Source organism: Schistocerca americana, chromosome 8 (genome assembly GCF_021461395.2).
Source record: "Schistocerca americana isolate TAMUIC-IGC-003095 chromosome 8, iqSchAmer2.1, whole genome shotgun sequence".
NCBI classification, from domain to species: Eukaryota; Metazoa; Arthropoda; class Insecta; order Orthoptera; family Acrididae; genus Schistocerca; species Schistocerca americana.
In genome coordinates this window covers 43,682,771-43,704,442 of record NC_060126.1, presented here as the reverse complement: position 1 = coordinate 43,704,442, position 21,672 = coordinate 43,682,771, and the positions used below count along the sequence as shown (strand labels likewise).

Here is a 21,672-nt window from a genome sequence, read left to right as displayed (position 1 = left end):
TTTAATTCTTGTTTTAATCGTAGCTTTCTCCGCATTGTGAACATGTATTTTTTTTTTTTTTTACCTTCACTCATCATGTTTGTGATAATGTGATCTAGTTCGGGTTGAGTAAGGAGAAGAACCTTGCTTCGCAACAAAATCACAAGACATCAACGAAAACTGCTCAGTCGGTGCGTATAGAAGAGATCAGTTACAATACAAGGCGTCAGATATCAAGCAACAGAACAGTGCGTGTTTTCGTCGGAAGTCTCGTGGATCTTCGGCCATTCCCGTGAAAGATACGGTACGAAGATGCACTTCAGGGGCCAGACATAAAACAGTGCGTATGTCATCTATCTGCTGCCGGCTAAACTCTCGTCACTGACTGTGCGCTGAAACGAAATCTCCTAGCCGTTTAAAATTATGTGGCGGACCGAGACTCGTAATCGGAATTTATGTCGTTCGCGGGCAAGTGCCTCACCATATGAGCTACCCAACCGCGATTCTCGACCCGGTAGCATATGAGATTCTGGAGGAAATAAAGCTCTAAGGACGTCTCGTGAATTGTTCTTGGGTAGCTCCGTAGGTAAAACACTTCCCCCGTGACAAAGGCCTCGAGTTCGAGTCCCGGTCCGACACTAAGTTGTAATACGACGGGAACTTTCAAGATCTGATCTTGTTTATAAACGTCGTCTATGTTGGTTGAACCTGTTGATATTAAGTAAGAAAAACTTTCTGTTTAGGAAGGAGTTGAAGAAGTTCCCGAACAGTTCAGTTTGCTTTTGAAGTTAATTTTATTTTCCATTAAATGCTTCACCTAACTTGGCAGCCGGTCAAAGATTTTTTTATGGCTGAATACGTCACTCCTCTCTGTGTACACTAAGGTCCGGTGACGGGCAGTGTCAGTTACTTCTACTTCAAGTATCGGATTTATGATTGTTACTGTAGCTTTCAAACCGATAGATCGCTGATAACAAAAATCGTAAAATAGTAAATGTACTGCGGAACAGTTGGTCAGTATGCACAACTGTTTAAAGGGCTTGTGTGCAACAAAAACCTTCCTTCTTGACTAAGAGTTGTTATAGAATATGGTGCCATAAAACATTACTGAATGAGGACAGGAAATGAAAGTCAGTATTTTGACACTTATCTCCAAAATCTGCTGTAATCCGAAATTCGAAAGTTGCAGAACTAAGTCATTTAAGATATGTGGCATGTGACTTCCAGTTCAAAGTCTCACCAATATAAGCACCAAAGAATTTAGAATATTCTATTTCAATTGCTTTTTTTCCGTCGTGCATTATTTGTAACGTTACTCGCAAGCCTTGGGCGATGCGGATTTGCACTATCGTGTTTCAGCTAAGTAAAATGACGACTCATTGTAAAGGAGTTGTGGGTTAAGACTTGTATGTGTTAATGATGCGTTGTAATAATGTGAGACAGTACAAAAGACTGAATAAAATGTGAAACATTCAGTTAGCACTGTACATAAGTTTAGTCGGAAAGCTGGATTCCTCTATCCAAGCAGGAATGAACAAGTAGACGCCTGTAACAAGAACTAGAATGGCCACTGATGGACTGTCAATACGACATACGTGAACAATGTTCATTTTATTATAATGTCGATTTTAATATAGAGATAATGTAAGTTTTTCTCTTACTTCATTTCAGACTGTGAGAAAATCTACTGCAAAGAAAGCCACAGCGGATTACTGTGAGGTAACTTTCTGATAACTCACATGAGTGGTCAAGTGTTTGTTGTTGGAGCAACCATCTCCAGACTTGATTACTTCGATGCTTCTAGAACAGGCAGTGAGAAATACATTACGATCCACGATTTGTTACATTAAGTGACAACATTTTTCCCCCAGTCTGCTGCTTCCTGTTACTGATTTTCTGCAATAACTCAAATTCAGTCCCTTCTGAGGAGATCGACACGTTATATGTCAATGCCAAGCGATCAGAACAGTATTCCTTGGCAACGAGTGAAAGATCGCGCAAAGGATAGTTTATTTTCTTACTACAGCCATTCTTTTATTCAACATAAATGCATGAGATGATGGTTAGACGGTCCGTCTGCAGAGAATAGTTACTTATTTAAATGGTGATGTTATTTATATTTCCAACTTTGGACTTTTCTCCATTAAGCTAACGCTGTGCACACCTTTCCACTGCAACAACAGTACGAAAGATCTCTGAACTGGTACTTCCAACACAATAGGCTGTCTTCTTGCTACACACTTACCAACGTTTTTATTCTTTCTTTGAAATCAGATAAACAATCAAATCATCATTGCCGACATATTCGTCATTAGAGATTCCGCGTTACAATTACAATATAATACAAAAAAATTTCGCATTTCTGTTGTCCTTTTGCATCCAGAATACAGTTTTTTCGCTGGGATATTTTATGTGTGATATTTTGATATGTGGTTCCATATGGATATGATTGGTTGCTTATGCAGCTGAGCAGATCTATCGATTATTGAATACTGATCTAAACTAGCCATCATATAAATCGATCTGCTACTAAGAGGGCGAACTTTAAACCAAACAAATCTCATTGTCAGACCCAGAAATCTTCTGAACGTGGACTGATCTCAGAAACGTACCAAAATTGTAATCAGCAAGAAATAAAACTGGTACATCCGAAAAAGGATTTTATCAAGTCGGTCTTCTCTAATCTGCCTTATATTTTAGTAATTCTGCAAATATTTTGTTATGTCACGACAAATGAAACTTTTGCCTGACCGCTTTACCGAAGAATAGGAGAAAACATACAGTCTGGATGACACTTGAGGCTTTATCAGACAGCATAAGTGAACTGGCTGGGTAGCAGCAGGAAAACAGTAATCACACAGAAACAGTAATTACGATTAAACTTTATTTTTGGAAGAAAGTCTACTTAATACGAAGTTATGAGGGCTACGTGAAGCATAGAAGCTCCGAATATTAGTATCGATGTTTGAGGCTGAGTCTTGCAGTAATCGCAGTGTGCGAAGCCATCTTCATTACGGAAGTGGTTGAGCTGGAATCTCTTTGGTCGGCTGATCATTTCGCTGGGAACTTTCTGGGCATTCTTTGTCGTAGTATACCTGAAAAAATGAAGAGACTGTTTTCACTTACCCCTACTAAAAACCAAATGAAAATATATAAATATTTGTAAAAAGTGGCTCATAGGATTTAAAATGCGAATATATTTTTTCTATATCTCAAAAAGAAAAGCTGGTGTCATAACTAGACAAAATCTGCCTTATAAGTATACAGAAATGAATGTATCATTTGTGGGACCAAAACGTACAATGTTCACTGAAGTTAAGGGTCTCTGAAGTATCGACATTGCTGTTGTAGTAGTTGTTGTTGTGCTCTTCAATACAAGGACTGATTTGATGCATCTCTCTACACAAGTCTATCCTGTGCAAGCCTCTTCATCTCTGAAAACTGCAGCCTACATCCATCTGATCCTGTCAACCAACCCCTTCTTTTATTCAAGTTGTACGACAAATTGATTTTTTTTTCTCTGTTCGATTCAGTACCCCTTAGTAAGTGATACCCTCTGCCCATCCAATATTCAGCAGTCTTCTGTAACGCTACAGTTTAAAACCTATTCTCGTCTTGTCTAAACTGATTACCATTCACGTTTCACTTCCGTACAAAGCTACACTACAAATACCCTCAACTACTTCACTGGAGCAGCGTATTTTGTTTGGTTGCCGCGAATAAAATTCAGAGAATAACATTAAGTAAGTGAATGTCATCTTGTATAACTTACGATTGCAGGGAAACTATTGGTTAAAAAGTTTGATTATTTCAAATTGTAAGTCTCATATCGCAGCATGACGACGAGGTGGTTATCTTTTCGTTATTCTTCATCTTTATTACGATACTTCAAAACTGAGTAACTCACTGCCCGTTGTTCGAATAATTTGCAGTCAATTAAGAATCTGAATTACGACAGCTAATCTGAGGGAAGCAGAAATTGGCAGTCTGAAATTGTCGTCATATTTCTAAATGCGTCTCTCAACGATCTGTACAAGTGTTTTAAAATTTTGTATATTACTCCTCAAGAAATTTCTGTATGCCATTCAAGGAGTGGTACCTGGTGGGTAGGTGGTCAGAGAGCGCACAGGATAAGGTTAAGGTTGTGGATGGGGCCGCAAACAGTTACTGTGAGTTGCACAATCAAACATATAACTTTATTTTTCTGAGAACCACTGATTTACACATTGGCTTAAAGATGACAATTAAACAATACGGCTGAAGGCCTACTTTAAAAAAACTTGAGATGCTTTCTGGGCTGAAGGCCCAAAACCATACAGCAAACGAAGAACGGCTGAAGGCCTGGCTTAGAAATCGAAAACAATTAAAAATAGAAGGTAAAAAAAGTTGTAAAAACATGCAATGAAAACAATTAATGGCTGAAGGCCTACACTACACGTCTGAAGGACAACTATAATTAAGGCACATTAATAAACAATCTTTTTAAGCAAGAAAATTTCTTTTAAAACGGCCGAAACCTGATTAACTTATTGCACGGATGAAGGCCACAAACAAATTTGAAACAACGGCTAAAGGCCTGAACAACAAGTCAGATAAATAATCTAGAATAAACCCCTTGCTTCTTATTAAAAAAAATTCCCTTAGAGAATACACGTGACTGAAGGCCTTATTAACGGGTTCACGCCAATCCTCGGCTGAAAGCCACACATAACACATGGAAGAACTAACGGCTTAGGGCCTGGATTACAAACAATTTCAGATAGAACAATTTCTAAGAAAAAATTTTTTTCTCTAGAACAGTCATTGCTCAAAATCTTAATTTAACACGGATGAAGGCCTTCACGTAAAATTTAAAAAAACGGAATTAATACGCGGCCAAAAGCCTTGTACAATAGTTAAACGAAAATGAAAATCAAAATTTAAAACAAACAGAACAAATGGTGCTCAGAAGTGTTCCAAGGGTCGGCCTGGGAAGGTAGCTCAAACGTGAGGTGAGACAGGCAATCAAGAGTTGAAGTTAGGTAATCTGATGGCAACCCAAACTAGGGACCGCCCAAGGACCGACCAACAATTTAACCAATTTCCTTCTGTCCGACCAACGGCACGATGATGGAGAATGTCGGCCGAGGACGAGAATACGAACAGCACTACGCCTCTAGAAATTGGCGTCAAAAAACAGCCAGGGGAACAATAATCACCCTAAGCGAATACGAACCAAACAACTTAAAGGGCTGTCGAACTACAAGCCGTGCTGGACTGCAACAACGCGACGAGGAAAAGGGACACTGCCTACAAACTACGCTAACGACCATGGCAGGAAAGTGGGGCGTTAACGGCCACGGGGCATAAAATACTGCTAGTTCACTTCACTGATAAGTAACAGTCAATTTAGTAATAAGTCACGACATAGGAAGATGTCTGCAAGATTTCGCTGACTCCAACACATCATACGACGCTGCTAGCCCGAATGGCCAAGGAGACAACAACCCGCAAATGAACGGAGAGGTGTCACAATAGTTGAGGTTTCATAACAGATTAACTGATCACTCAACTTCAGCGTCCAGGTTCCGTGGGCATCGAACTAGTCGCTCTCGCAGCTAGCGCCTCACGATCCGACAGCGTGTGCACACCGCCAGCGGCCCTCACTTGGCCCCGCGCCACAGAGACTTGCTTGCTGATCCGTCCCAACCGACTCACTGCATCCAACACGCAGACATCGTTACAATAACTTGTCGGTCGAAACCACAAGCTGCACACGGTTCCGTGGGAACACTTCCACAAACAACTCGAACGATACTAAAAGCAGTCACTGAGGAACAACAAGGACGAATCACAAGTCGACGCACACGGAGAACCCAGAAACGGTCGGCTACCAAATACACGTCGAGCGATAAGACGACCGACCGAACGACCCACCAAGGTCGTCCCACTCAAGTGATGCGTGTCGGCAAGGGTCGGGCGAGTCATGGCTGTCCGGACCTCACTCTTGCTGCTTCCCGTCTCCCTTCGGACGCACACCGACCCAGAGACACTGGCTAGGACCCAACCATGCAGAGGGAACACTTGGCCATTGGCCACGTGACATCTCCGCACAAGCAAGGAACCGACCCACGTCCCACAGGATGACCAACTGAAGGGGACCGGAAACGGTCGGGCGAGTACTCGCTGTCCAGACCTCACTGGTACTCAACCCCGACTGAACTCACTGCACACGACGGCCCGGAAATACTAGCGGTGGCATCAAAGATAGTACGACAGCGCTCTTATCGACAATCGCTGCTGTTGCCACTCACGGGCAGGCAAGCCAGCAACTCAGTGACGCCAGTAAATCGAATAAGGAACGAGACGACAATACCGCAAAGACAAGATGTCAAGTAATAAACGGCACGAACACGAGTCGCGGACGGCTCAAGGAGATCGTGTCCATGTCTATATGATCTTCAAAAGACCTATATCTCTTTCCCGCTAGTGAAGACTCGTTTACCACTCTTCTGAATTATATCGAAGTATCCAAAAAAATAACATCTTTCGCCCTACCACGCAAAGAATCGAGTTCCCATGCATGTTTGATATTGACTCAAGGGAAAAAGAAACCTGGGAGTTGAGTCGTCTGCTGCGCCGCTGGAAAACTTTCTTTGTACGTACGAAATAAAACTGCATACCATGCTGCGTTTAACATTACACATAAATAATTGAAAAGCACAGATTTCGGATTCATATTTTTTTTTCGCTTTGCAGTTGTTCTGAAACGATTTTAATCAACTGGATGTTACTCAGTCGACCTGCATGTCCCTAACCACTTATCCAGCCGGCGAAGGGGAGCTCGAATGCGAGCCACGTTTCGCTTCTGGCGAACCTCCACATCGCTAAGAGGTGAATACTAGGTTAAAAGGGAATGTGAAAAACAAATGACCGTGCCAGGATTCGAATCTACAACCTTTCAGCTTCTACCATCAGACCATCACACGAGATGCGAATTTGGTAACGCTTTGTACTGCCACAAGACACTGCTACTGTCTCGAGTAATGGCGGCAGTTCGCTGGGCCCCAGTGGTATCACTTTCACAATTCAACTTTAATGCGTCATAATTCATTCAACTTGAACTAAATATTTATAAATAATATACAAAACCAATGCTCGTGAATCAGGGTATCTATTAATCAAAACCGGATCACAATCCCCATATTTGTTTCTACAGATACTTACGGACGAGGAAGCAAGTTCAGTTTACATACACATAGCGATGTCAAGAAATTCCTCTTTTTCATAAATTCGTTTCTTGCGATAGTTAGTTTACATATTTTTATATCCTCTCTTTTCGAGTATCATCAGTTTTTGCCGTCCAAACAGCTAAACTCATCAACTAGTATTTCATTCTCTAGCTAATTCCTTCGTCACCGTCTGATTTATATGGACTACATTCTTTTACATTCTTTTAAACTGCCTGGTGTTCATCTTATAACCTCTTTCCAGGACACTGACCATTCCGTTCAACTGCTGCTGCAAGTCCTTTGCTGTCTCTGACACAATTACAGTGCCATCGACAAACCTTGAGGTTTTTATTTCTTTTCCCTGAACTTTAATTTCCTTTCCAAATTTCTCCTTGTGTTACTGTACTGTTTGTTCGTTGTACAGACTCAAAACATCTTGCATAGGCTACATCTTTATTTCAGTGCTACTGCTTTCTGAATCGCTGCTTCCCCTTCAAGTACTTCGATTGTTATAACTGTAATCTGGTTCCTGTAGAAGCTGTAAATAACCTGTATTTTTTCCCCTGCTACATTTAGAATTTCAATGAGTGCATTCTAGTCAACAAAGTCAAAAGCTTTCTCTAAATCTACAAACGCTGTAGACGTAGGTTTTCCTTTCTTCATCTGATCTTCTACAGTAATATGTAGGGTTAGTATTGCCTCATGTGTTCCTACATTTCTCCAGAACCCAAACTAAGTTGCCCACAATCGGCCTCTGCCAGGTTTCCCATTCTTCTACAAATAATTAATTAGTCTCAGCGTTTTACACCCATGACAAATTAAACTAATGATTCGGCAGAGTGCCATGGTGTAATGTGACCAGCCCTACATGGTGCCACAGTGTAACGTGAGCAGCCCTGCATCGTACCATAGTGTAATGTGAGCAGCCCTCCATGGCGCCATGGTGTAACAAGAGCAGCCCTGCATGGTGCTACGGTGTAACGTGAGCAGCCCTACATGGTGCCACAGTGTAAAGTGAGCAGCCCTGCATCGTACCATAGTGTAATGTGAGCAGCCCTCCATGGCGCCATGGTGTAACAAGAGCAGCCCTGCATGGTGCTACGGTGTAACGTGAGCAGCCCTACATGGTGCCACAGTGTAAAGTGAGCAGCCCTGCATCGTACCATAGTGTAATGTGAGCAGCCCTCCATGGCGCCATGGTGTAACAAGAGCAGCCCTGCATGGTGCTACGGTGTAACGTGAGCAACCCTGCATGGTGCCACAGTGTAACGTGAGCAACACTGCATGGTGCCACAGTGTAACACGAGCAACCCTGCATGGTGCGACAGTGTAACGTGAGCAACCCTGCATGGCGCCACAGTGTAACGTGAGCAGCCCTGCATGGTGCCACAGTGTAACGTGAGCAGCCCTGCATGGTGCTACGGTGTAACGTGAGCAACCCTGCATGGCACCACAGTGTAACACGAGCAGCCCTGCATGGTGTGACAGTGTAACGTGAGCAACCCTGCATGGTGCCACAGTGTAACGTGAGCAGCCCTGCATGGTGCCACAGTGTAACGTGAGCAGCCCTGCATGGTGCCACAGTGTAACGTGAGCAGCCCTGCATGGCACCACAGTGTAACACGAGCAGCCCTGCATGGTGCCACAGTGTAACGTGAGCAACCCTGCATGGTGCCACAGTGTAATGTGAGCAACCCTGCATGGTGCCACAGTGTAACATGAGCAACCCTGCATGGTGCCACAGTGTAACGTGAGCAACCCTGCATGGTGCTACGGTGTAACGTGAGCAACCCTGCACGGTGCCACGGTGTAATGTGAGCAGCCCTGCATGGCGCCAAGGTGTAACATGAGCAGCCCTGCATGGTGCCACAGTGTAACGTGAGCAACCCTGCATGGTGCCACAGTGTAACGTGAGCAACCCTGCATGGTGCCACAGTGTAACACGAGCAACCCTGCATGGTGCGACAGTGTAACGTGAGCAACCCTGCATGGCGCCACAGTGTATCGTGAGCAGCCCTGCATGGTGCCACAGTGTAACGTGAGCAGCCCTGCATGGTGCTACGGTATAACGTGAGCAACCCTGCATGGCACCACAGTGTAACACGAGCAGCCCTGCATGGTGCCACAATGTAACGTGAGCAACCCTGCACGGTGCCACGGTGTAAAGTGAGCATCCCTACATGGTGCCACAGTGGAACGTGAGCAGCCCTGCATCATACCATAGTGTAATGTGAGCAGCCCTCCATGGCGCCATGGTATAACAAGAGCAGCCCTGCATGGTGCTACAGTGTAACGTGAGCAACCCTGCACGGTGCCACAGTGTAATGTGAGCAGCCCTGCATGGCACCATGGTGTAACATGAGCAGCCCTGCATGGTGCCACAGTGTAACGTGAGCAACCCTGCATGGTGCCACAGTGTAACGTGAGCAACCCTGCATGGTGCCACAGTGTAACGTGAGCAACCCTGCATGGTGCGACAGTGTAACGTGAGCAACCCTGCATGGTGCCACAGTGTAACGTGAGCAGCCCTGCATGGTGCCACAGTGTAACGTGAGCAGCCCTGCATGGTGCTACGGTGTAACGTGAGCAACCCTGCATGGCACCACAGTGTAACACGAGCAGCCCTGCATGGTGCGACAGTGTAACGTGAGCAACCCTGCATGGTGCCACAGTGTAACGTGAGCAGCCCTGCATGGTGCCACAGTGTAACGTGAGCAGCCCTGCTTGGTGCCACAGTGTAACGTGATCAGCCCTGCATGGCACCACAGTGTAACACGAGCAGCCCTGCATGGTGCCACAGTGTAACGTGAGCAACCCTGCATGGTGCCACAGTGTAATGTGAGCAACCCTGCATGGTGCCACAGTGTAACATGAGCAACCCTGCATGGTGCCACAGTGTAACGTGAGCAACCCTGCATGGTGCTACGGTGTAACGTGAGCAACCCTGCACGGTGTCACGGTGTAATGTGAGCAGCCCTCCATGGTGCTATGGTGTAACAAGAGCAGCCTTGCATGGTGGTACGGCGTAACGTGAGGCACCCTGCACGGTGCCACGGTGTAATGTGAGCAGCCCTGCATGGCGCCATGGTGTAACATGAACAGCCCTGCATGGTGCCACAGTGTAATGTGAGCAACCCTGCATGGTACCACAGTGTAACGTGAGCAGCCACAACAGAGACAAGAGCGTTGAGAATAGGAAGAGTAGGAGAAGAGATTAGTGTTTAACCTACCATTGACAACAAAGCCATTAGAGACAGAGCACAAGCATATTAGGGAAGGCTGGGGATGGAAATCTGCCATGTCCTTTCAAAGGAACCATTCCGGCATTTTCCTCAAGCGATTTAGGGAAATCATGGTAAACCTGAATCAGTATGGCCAGACATGGGTTTGAATAGTCCAGAATGCACCTTGAGAATTTGCTGGGGTAGATAAGTCAGTGTGTTCCAAGGCTGCATGCTGCGTCCACTGCCCTCACGGTCACGGAGATGATTTTATGGTAACACTTAAGTGGAATAAATGTATGTCTCACTCATGCCATTTCATTAGTGAGCAGAGCGCCAACAGGCCTTTACCACCAAACTCCTCGCTTTGAAATCCTGCAACCCTAAAGGTCTCGGCCCAGGACCTTACAAGTCCTAAAGAGTATCTGATGACTGCTAAGCAACTCACTCCATTTCGAGGGCGTTGCTCATTTAAGCAGTATTTGCCTGAAAATACAAAGAAAGTTGGAACTAAAGGTGGTTGCGGTAGTAGAAACGGAAATTTCTTGTCGCGAACATTTCAGGTAACGGTATATGGCTTTCAAATGTTCTTAAACATCTTGTTACTCACATAAAAGACTCAGGAAGAAATACAACCATTGATAGCTGACGTAGTGGTGTCCAGCATGTCAGGACCTTGATCAACTTGAAACTGACTAAAGGTAGACTGCACAAGAATAAACGCGTAATTCCTCCTGAGCTCCTGCCCAATAAATACAGAAACGTTGAATTCAAGTTTGCTTTGTTTAACAAGACAATGTGTATGTGTTTACGTTCCCCTGAAGTCTCACTGTGTAGTTCTAATATAAGCAATGTTGACATATGTGAAGATACAGGTGTGTCCAAAAAAATGTGACTCTATAACTGCACTAAGTGAAAGCTAGACGTGTGCGAACATCTGTGCAACGCATAAAATAAGTACATGGCCCCTCGCTATGTTCTAATTTTTTAACGTCTGCTCATTAAAGTCTTATCTCCTTCACAAAATGGTCCCAATAAAAAGATAAAATGCAAGGATATTTCTTAAGGAGTTTAATACTAATATATAATGGAAAAATTCTCAGGAAATTAGCAATAGCTCAATATCCCACATTATTAGGGAGGACGAAGTTGTGTCTGATAGATACAGCAACAAAATCACCAAATCAGCAATAGCAGGAGGAGCATCAAAAACACGAGGAGATACGAACTGGGGCAATATTACAGAAAATAAAGTGACGTCACACTGCCCTTAACATAGTGTGCTACTTGTAGGGGAAGTGTGTGCGAAACGCTTCCCAAAAATGTTTATCAAACTGAGGTATTTTAATGCTACAAAACTTTTGGGCTATAATTCGTAAACACTGTTTACGTACAGTACTAGTATTTCCTTTATTTTGCACGTAACGTGTCATTAAGTTCCAATGAGTAAATGCTGCCTGTGTTTAAACAACTCAGTTTTTTTAATTATTTCCTTTTTATCAACGAACAATTGTTCTTATTGACTAAAAATATAGTTTTAAATAAAATTACATAAATATAATTTCAAATATATACATAAACATAAAACATCTCCCAAGTGGAGCACAGTTGTCAAAAAAGAGAGCGGCAAAGTTGTGAGAGACCAGTCGCAGGTAACCTGAGTGCTGAATGTTGTTAAACCTTCTACACCCTTCATCCCTTCAGCATCAAGTTTTCAAAAAGCATCAGACCAAAACGACATGCGGAAGGTATAAAATGACTTCAATTCTGGAGTGGATACGTACATAACGTAAAAACACACGAAAGTGAAGAACCAGAGAGACAGGACATACGCGAAGAAACTTAAAAGCTTCGTTTTGCGAAGGGTACGTATGATTAGGTGGGTAATACTGTGGCAAAAAAGTAGAACTATCAACAAGAAAAAAAAATTGTGCCTGGAGAGAAGGCTACAGTGCCTTTGCAACAGGAACGGAGAAGGTCAACGTCAGAGTGCATCGACAGGTTTCTGCGAGAAACCGGTACACCTTACAAAACCGTGAAACGTATATCAGAACGTTCTGCTCTTTTAAAGCACAGCTATCTGATCAAATCTGTGAAGCGGAAATTTCCCACTACTGGAAAAAAGTATAGTTTACAATTATAATGAGATTTCTGTAGATGGTATCATCGCATAAATTCCACGCCTAACAAGGTATCTTGTTAGCTACCAAAGTTCTAAGAAACAGAGCCTGATGGTTGGACATATTTAAGGGTCTTACTGTTCGTTACTGAATATTTTTCCGAAACTGTTTAGAATTTCATTTTGACATAGAGATTTCTCTTAACTTTGTGTGGTTTAGTAGGATCATGAGAGATGAGTTTTTAAAAACTCGAACCATTTAAGAATCATCTTAGGTCCAGTATGAGTCAAGCTCTGCTCTCTAAATGGCTCTGAGCACTATGGGACTTAACATCTGTGGTCATCAGTCCCGTAGAACTTAAAACTACTTAAACCTAACTAACCTAAGGACATCACACACATCCATGCCCGAGGCAGGATTCGAACCTGCGACCGTAGCGGTCACGCTGTTCCAGACTGAAGCGCCTAGAACCGCACGGCCACTTCGGCCGGCTCTGCTCTCTAGTTTGTTAGTTTTGACAATCGAAAGAAATCCAGCTACAGGTGACGATTTTTACCCACTGTTTCAAAATTTGCTTCAAAGTTGGAAGGTAGATTCATCTTTTGGATCTGTAGCTCTTGTATTTCTTATCGTGTTTGCAGTTAAATTATTGGGTGAAGGTTCCTTTTATGAAAAAAACGTTATTTTTTCGTTACCCAAAGATGTTTCGGCACCTCTATGCCATAATCATGGGTATCGTTTATTGAAAACTGTAAAAAGTGTATATACATTAGGCTGTAACTGATCTAACAAAGTGAGGTCTAACGAAGATTTTTGTTCATTTTTCTTCTTATCGTGATTTTACATTATATGGTTTTACAGGACCATCTGCATGGTGTCCTGCACTGATACCATGTCATCTGCAAACCAAGCGATGCAAACGTGAGTTTCATTGGCAACTTCACACATCCCTTGTTTCTTAAGAAACGTTATTATGGAATGGCAAAATGCTTTGCGTACATATTCGTTATTACTCACGTTTTGTTGTGCCTGATCCTTCTTCTTTCGCATTCTGAGAGCACTGCACACACATATCAATGTACTCTGCGTAATTTCGGTTTTACAAATGACATTTCACTTCACACACCGCAGTGAGCACTATGTTGTAGTGTTTCCCAATTCCATCGGCGTTCATTAGTTCCCGAGAGAGTTTGGCGCCGAATTTGAATTTTGTTTACTTTGTCTCTCTCTTTTCACTCTTTCAGTGTGTGTGTGTGTGTGTATGTGTGTGTGTGTGTGTGTGTGTGTGTGTGTGTGCGTATTTTAATTTCCTTTATCTGTTGGTGTTGCCATTTCCGGAAAGTCCCTTCAATGTGTTAAAAAATGTGCCTTTACATAGTGTAGTGTTTTCATTTAAAACTTGTTTGCCTTCTGTATGTGGAAGCTCTTTTCTACTGTCAGTTTGTGGTATAGATTGTGGCTAGATTTAAGTTTTTTTAAATTTGTCGCTGTTGTAGTTGGGTTTTGGTCGGGGGCTGTTAGGTGGTGACGGAACGAGCTATGGGTGCAGTTACTTTTTATGGCTGTGATGTGTTCTGAGTATCTTGTTTAAAAGATCCTGAATGTTTGTCCTATGTATACTTATTGGCAAGCGTTGCAGTTGAGTTCTTACATTCCTGATGTGTTGAATTTGTCTGTGGGTATATGCTGTGTTCTGAGCTTTTTCTGAGTTGTGTTGACTGTCCTGTATTCTATTTGAAGTCCGTGTTAATTCAACATGTTGCCTATTCTGTGGACAGTTCTGTTGTTGCAGGTGAGAATGTCGCATTTAGTTTTGTGTGTGTGTCGTTGCACTTTTGTATACTTCATGTGGTCATTGTATGTTGTGTTGATATGGGTTGTGTAAGATTTTGTGTCCTTTTCTGTTTACAACTTTGTTGGCTTAATTTCTCTACCATATGGGGCTTGTAACCGTTTTCCTCTTCTACACACTGAGCATCATATCATTTGATGCCACAACAGTGTAACTTGTATTCCAATAAATGAAACAATCAACCTCGCCATACACAGACTCAAACAACAAGGAAACCCACCAGTCTCACACGTTAATGAAACAGCAACCACATTTAAGAGTGTAACAGCACAAAATTACCTTAGGTTCAACAAAGAATTTTATTCCCAACATAAAGGCCTGCCAATGGGATCACCAATTAGTGACCTGCTGGCCAACATATTCATGAACAATTTACAAAACAGGATCTCCAGACACATAATAAGACCAAAAAAGTCTAAAGTATATACTGGTATGTCGATGAGTTAAGATGCCTGACTAATGAACCATACACACATATAGAACAGCTATACAATGAAATAAGCAACATAAACCCAAAAATTCACTTCACGTTAGAAAAAGAAACAGGCAACACACAAAATTTTATAGATATCACCATACGAATAACGAACAACAGCCATGACTTCGATAACGATAAGCATCACCATTCACAATCTGTCGAACCACCCAGTAGCACACAAGCAAGAAGCCTCAGATTCATGCTCCACGGACTGAACAGAGTATCATTTATAAGAATACAAGCTACAATGATGTGGCATCAAATGAACTGGTGCTTGATGTGTAGCAGAGGAAATTGGTTACAAGCCCCATACGATAGAGAAATTAAATCAACATATTTGTAACAGAAAAGGAGAGACACAAAATCTTACGCAACCCATATCAAAACAACATACAAACAATGACCACATGCAAGATACAAGACTGCAACAATACACACAAAAAATAAAATGGCACATTCTTGCCTACAATAACAGAGCTGTCCACAGAATAGTCAACATATTGAAGACACATGGACTTCGGATAGAATACAGGACAGACAACACAACAGAGAAAAACTCATAAAACAGAAGACACACGCAGATAAATTCAACAGATCAGGAAATATTAACTCACAAGCAACACTTGCCAATTAGATAGAAAAAACATGCAAATTTTTTAAACAAGACACTCAGAGCACCTCAGAGCCCTAAAAAGTAACAGTACCTAGAGCACATTTGCTGACCACCTAACAGTCCGTAACCAACACACAATTACAATAGCAACAGATTTTAAAATACTTACATCCGGTCACAGTCTACACCACAAACAGTAGAAAAGAAATTTTATATATAAGAGGCAACAGCAGAAGGTAAACGAGTTTTGAATGAAAACACTACACTATGTAAAGGCACATTATTTAACACATTGAAGGGACTTTAGAGAAAAGGCAACACCAACAGCTAAAGGAAATTAAAACACTCACACACACAGACACACACACACACACACACACACACACACACACACACACACACAGACAGAAATGGAGAAAAGAGAGAGACAAAGTAAACAAAATTCAAATTCGACGCCAAAATCTCTCGGGAACTAATGAACGCCGACGGAGTTAGGAAACACAACAACATAGTGCTTACCGCGTTTTGTGAAGTGAAAAGGCATTTGTAAAACCGAAATTACGCAGCGTACATTAATATGTATGTGCAGTGCCCTCAGAGCGCGTAGGAACAAGGATCAGGCACAACAAAACGAATATATACGCAAAACATTTTGCCATGCCAAAATCATGTTTCTCAAAAAAAGAAGGGATGTGTTAACTTGCCAGTGAAATTCACATTTACATCGCTTGAGTTTACAGACGACAAGGTATCAGTGCAGGACACCATACAGATGGTCCTGCAAAACCATATAATGTAGAATCGCGGTAAGAAGAAAAGCGAACAGAACCTTTCTTTAGGTCTCACTTTTTTAGACCAGTTACAACCCAAAATATGTTCACTTTTTACAGTTTTCTATAAGCAAAACTCACTGGTGATGGCACAGAGGTGCCAAAACACGTTTCGATAACAAGAAAAAATAGTGTTTTTGTATAACAGGTGGAACCTATAACCAGTAAACATAAGAGGGACTTCTAAGCTACATGTTGAATTCGCTTGTTAGTAAGAAAGGTTTGGTTTTTGTACTGCTCCATTAACCATCAAGTAAAGTGATTTGTTTACAAAAATGTGTTTTAATTATTTTTTTTCTATTGACAAAAACTATTTTAAAAATATGTAACCTTATACTTCACTTACTTAATCATTTGCATCAGAAAATTGCTTGCACCCAACCAAAAAATTATCATACGATGTTTACGTACAATTGTTGCCGGCAGGATAGTGGGGTGGCGACTTTAAACTCAACATCAGGTGCCAAAATACAGCAGGTTCGCCCCTGAATGCGATTTTGGTTAATGCTGCAAGGCCACATGCGTCACTCATGAAGACTGTTTCTTTGCGTCTCCTGCCAACTGTGGTTACACCCACGGTACATCTGTCTGTATTGATGAGCGTTACAAACTCCTCTCAATGAGATGTGTGCTTCATGGTGGGGCGGCATAAAAATATTATTAAATTATCAAGATGAGTTAAAATGTGTTTTCTATTTTTCCTACATATTTTCAATTTTCCTTGGACAGATTACTATTGTAAAGAAGTTAATAATGAAACATGTCAGAGTTTATTTAGGCACATATATATTAATTAATAACTGCTTTAATATTCACTTCGCCCGAAGCGTAATGTCCCCCTCCAACTATGATGCACAATTTGGTATTGTAATAAGTCCCAGGTTAGATCTTGTAGTCTTGGGTTGCCTTTGCTGAAAGTATATTGCATACGTTTGGCATTCAATAAGAAATATGCGGAATTTGTTGTGGGACGTCATGGAATATTCCACCCTCCAACCCTGTAGTTTCACGGAGTTCCGAGAGATGGCGGTTCTATACAGTGTGGTCCATAGATCGTGACCGGGCCAAATATTTCACGATGTAAGCGTCAAACGAAAAAACTACAAAGAGCGAAACTTGTCTAGCTCGAAGGGGGAAACCAGATGGCGCTATGGTTGGCCCGCTAGAGGCGCTGCCATAGGTCAAGCGGATATCAACAGCGTTTTTTTTTTTAAATAGGAACCCACATTTTTTATTACGTATTCGTGTAGTACGTAAGGAAATATGAATGTTTTAGTTGGACCACTTTTTTCGCTTTGTGATAGATGGCGTTGTAATAGTCACAAACATATGGCTCACAATTTTAGACGAACAGTCGGTAACAGGTAGGTTTTTTAAATTAAAATACAGAACATAGGTGCATTTGAACATTTTTTTCGGTTGTTACAATGTGATACATGTACCTTTGTGAACTTATCATTTCTGAGAGCGCGTACCGTTACAGCGTGATTTCCTATAAATACCACATTAATGCAATAAATGCTCAAAATGATGTCCGACAACCTCAGTGCATTTGGAAATACGTATAACGACATTCCTCTCAACAGCGGGTAGTTCGCCTTCCGTAATCCTCGCACATGCATTGACAATTCGCTGACGCATGTTGGCAGGCGTTGTCGGTGGATCACGATAGCAAATATCCTTCAACTTTCCCCACAGAAAGAAATCCAGGGACCTCAGATCCGGTGAACGTGTGGGCCATGGTATGGTGCTTCGACGACCAATCCACCTGTCATGAAATATGCTATTCAATACCGCTTCAACCGCACGCGAGCTATGTGCCGGACATTCATCATGTTGGAAGTACATCGCCACTCTGTCATGCAGTGAAACATCTTGTAGTAACATTGGTAGATCATTACGTAGGAAATCAGCATACATTGCACCATTTAGATTGCCGTCGATAAAATGGGGGCTAATTATGCTTCCTCCCATAATGTCGCACCATACATTAAGCCACCAAGATCGCTGATGTTCCACTTGTCGCAGCCATCGTTGATTTTCCGTTGCCCAACAGTGCATATTATACCGGTTTACGTTACCGCTGTTGTTGAATGACGCTTCGTCGCTAAATAGCACGCGTGCAAAAAATTTGTCATCGTCCCGTAATTTCTCTTGTGCCCAGTGGCAGAACTGTACACGACGTTGAATGTCGCTGCCATGCAATTCCTGGTGCATAGAAATATGGTACGGTTGCAGTCGTTGTTGATGTAGTATTCTCATCACCGACGTTTTTGAGATTCCCGATTCTCGCGCAATTTGTCTGCTACTGATTTGCGCATTAGCCGCGACAGCAGCTAAAACACCTACTTGAGCATCATCATTTGTTGCAGGTCGTGGTTGACGTTTCCCATGTGGATGAAGTCTTCTTGTTTCCTTAAATCACGTAACTATCCGGCGAACGGTACGAACAGTTGGATGATGTCGTCCAGGATACCGAGCAGCATACATAGCACACGACCTTTTCCGCAATTGGTAAACGGTCCATTTTAACACGCGTAATGTATAACGAAGCAAATACCGTCCCCACTGGCGGAATTTTACGTGATACCACGTAATTATACGTTTGTGAGTATTACAGTGACATCTATCACAAAGCGAGAAAAGTGGTCCAACTAAAACATTCGTATTTCTTTACGTACTAAACGATATGTAATAAAAAATGGAGGTTCCTATTTAAAAAAAACGCATTTAATGTCCGTTTGATATATGGTAGCGCCATCTAGCGGGTCAACCATAGCGCCATCTCGTTTCCCCCTTCAAGCTAGACGAGTTTCGTTCGTTGCAGTTTATTCGTTTGATGCTTATTTCGTGAGATATTTGGCCCGGTCACTATCAATGGACCACCCTGTATATGGCTTTCAAAATGGCGTCTGTAGCGGATGTGCGTTCCAAGCAGAGACGTGTCATTGTATTTCTTTCAGCGGAAAACAAGAGCACTCAGATATTCACAGACGCTTGCAGAGTGAACCGCTGGGTGAGGCGTATGTCGTCATCGCAAAAAAGGTCGCGCAAACCAGTCCATCTGCCGTGCGCCCGCCGGCTGCACACAGCTGTGCCTCCAGCAGTGCTGGAACGTGCGGCAGTGTGTCGCGTCCAGGGAGCGGTACAGACACTCAGTGCACTGGAGACTGGAGAAGGTCCGTCCAGTCAGCTAACGTGGAGATGGCTAACGGAAAGTGTGAAAGAGTTATAGAACGCTGACGGGTAATAATCGAGCAAAGGTAAGACTTGAATAACTGCAGTCTTTAATTGCTCATCTGAGTCACTTTGGATAATGACTTGAATGAAATTACGCTAGTCCTGATTGCAAAGTCCCATGGAGAGAGGTACACGGCTACGTATGAGCGTGAGGAGAGCCAGGGCAAATACTAAACGTCCAGCTCCCAGGCCAGAGCTATACAGGTCCCTCTTGGACCGCTGTCTGTTCTGAACTGTCCCACGAGCTACGCCACCTCCGCCGTTGTACTGTGCGGGCAGACCACACTGCTGGCGCCTCTGGACACTGTCCTGTGCGGCCTCAGGTACGACCACATCATGGTCACAACCAGCGCACTGCGCCCCTCGCGGCTCAACAAGTCAGCTCACGTGATACCTCGTGAGTGTACATAACATTTATGGCCAATGCCCAAACCCACGCCCTTCCTGTGGCGTCTCCTTTGAACTCTCAGAACTTTCAAGGTAAGTTATTCGTTGTCGCTCCTGTTCGGTAGCCTTCCAGGTGTTGCATTTTTTTAAATATGCGACAATTCCCCTTCGAGGTGATCGTCTAATCACGATCAAACACCTCGCTGCCGGCCGAAGTGGCCGAACGGTTCTAGGCGCTACAGTCTGGAAACGTACGACCGCTACGTTCGCAGGTTCGAATCCTGCCTCAGGCATGGATGTGTGTGATGTCCTTAGGTCAGGTTTAAATACTTCTAAGTTCTAGGGGACTGACGACCACAGCAGTTAAGTCCCATAGTGCTCAGAGCCAAACACCTCGCTGATCTACTGGATGTCTCTGTTGGCAGTGCTGACACATTCGTCCACAGTGGCGGCTCATAGTTGTATACTCTGAATTAGCGTGTGCTCTACATGGTTCATATGACTCTAAGCACTATGGGACTTAACATCTGTGGTCATCAGTCTCCTAGACATACAACTACTTGAACCTAACCAACCTAAGGACATCACACACATCCATGCCTGAGGCAGGATTCGAACCTGCGACCATAGCAGCAGCGCGTTTCCGGACTGAGGCGCCTAGGAACGCTCGGTAACAGCGGCCTGTCATGTGCTGTATAATAGTTATGCTTATCAACATATTTGCACAGCTTCAACTGCTGTCAATAATAATAATAATAATAATATAATTATAATAATAACATTAATAATGTCTATAATTTGTCTGAAAAAAGGATGAATTGTTTTGTAGAATTCTGTTGTTTTGAACATAATTGAGCCGTGGCTGGCTCGCGTCGTGACTTGTTTTTTATCTTTGGTTGCACTCCAGTGGTGCCTTATTTCTTCTTCGGTTACCGCCATCACGTTGCTGTCGTCTCTCCGTGAATGCCAGCAGCAGAGTGTATCGATACTAGTACTGCCGTACTGTCTTTGGTGTGGCGGATATACACTGCTGGCCACCGTAAATGCAACACCAAGAAAGACAAGAGGTAGCACAACAAAATTTATTTTGTGGATAACATGTTGACCAAGTATCAAATGATTACGTTTACAGACGTCTGTGACATGTGGTTCCTGCCAGAATCAGTAGCCAGAGTAGCCGCCATTGTTGGAGATCACCGCTGCCACACGTCTCGGCATTGAGTCAAAGAGACGTTGGATGTGTTCCTGGGGTACAGCAGCCCAAGCAGCTTCCACACGTTGCCAAAGATCATCTAGTGTGGCAGCTGGGGATGTAATCTGTGTCAACCATGGACCACATGTTTTCTATCGGCGAAAGATCCGGAGAGCGAACCGGCCAGGGAAGCAATTCAATCTGGTTATTGACGAAGAACCTTTGGACAATGCGTGCCACGTGTGGTCGCGCATTATCCTGTTGAAATATGGGTGTGGCCGAGCCCTGAAGGTAAGGAAGGACAACTGGCTCCAGCACCTCGGATATGTAGCGCCGGCTATTTAAAGTACCGGCAATGCGTACTAGAGGCGTGCGAGAGTAATATCCAATACAGCCCCATACCATAATACCCGGTGCAAGACCAGTGTGGCGGTGCATAATGCAGCTGTCCAGCATCCTCTCTCCACGGTGTCTCCACACTCGAATCCGACCATCGTGGTGCTGCAGACAGAAGCGTACCTCGTCGGTAAAGTCAACGTCATTCCATTC

General features: G+C 43.2%; 1 long non-coding RNA gene across 1 annotated transcript in view; it reads right to left on the bottom strand.

Annotated features, from left to right (window-relative positions):
• Positions 1-2,911: 2,911 nt before the first annotated feature.
• Positions 2,912-21,672, bottom strand: part of LOC124544616 — a 62,735-nt gene continuing 43,974 nt past the window's right edge. The window contains exon 4 of the long non-coding RNA XR_006967550.1: positions 2,912-3,074. This is a non-coding gene — a long non-coding RNA (uncharacterized LOC124544616). The remainder of the gene's footprint in view (positions 3,075-21,672) is intronic.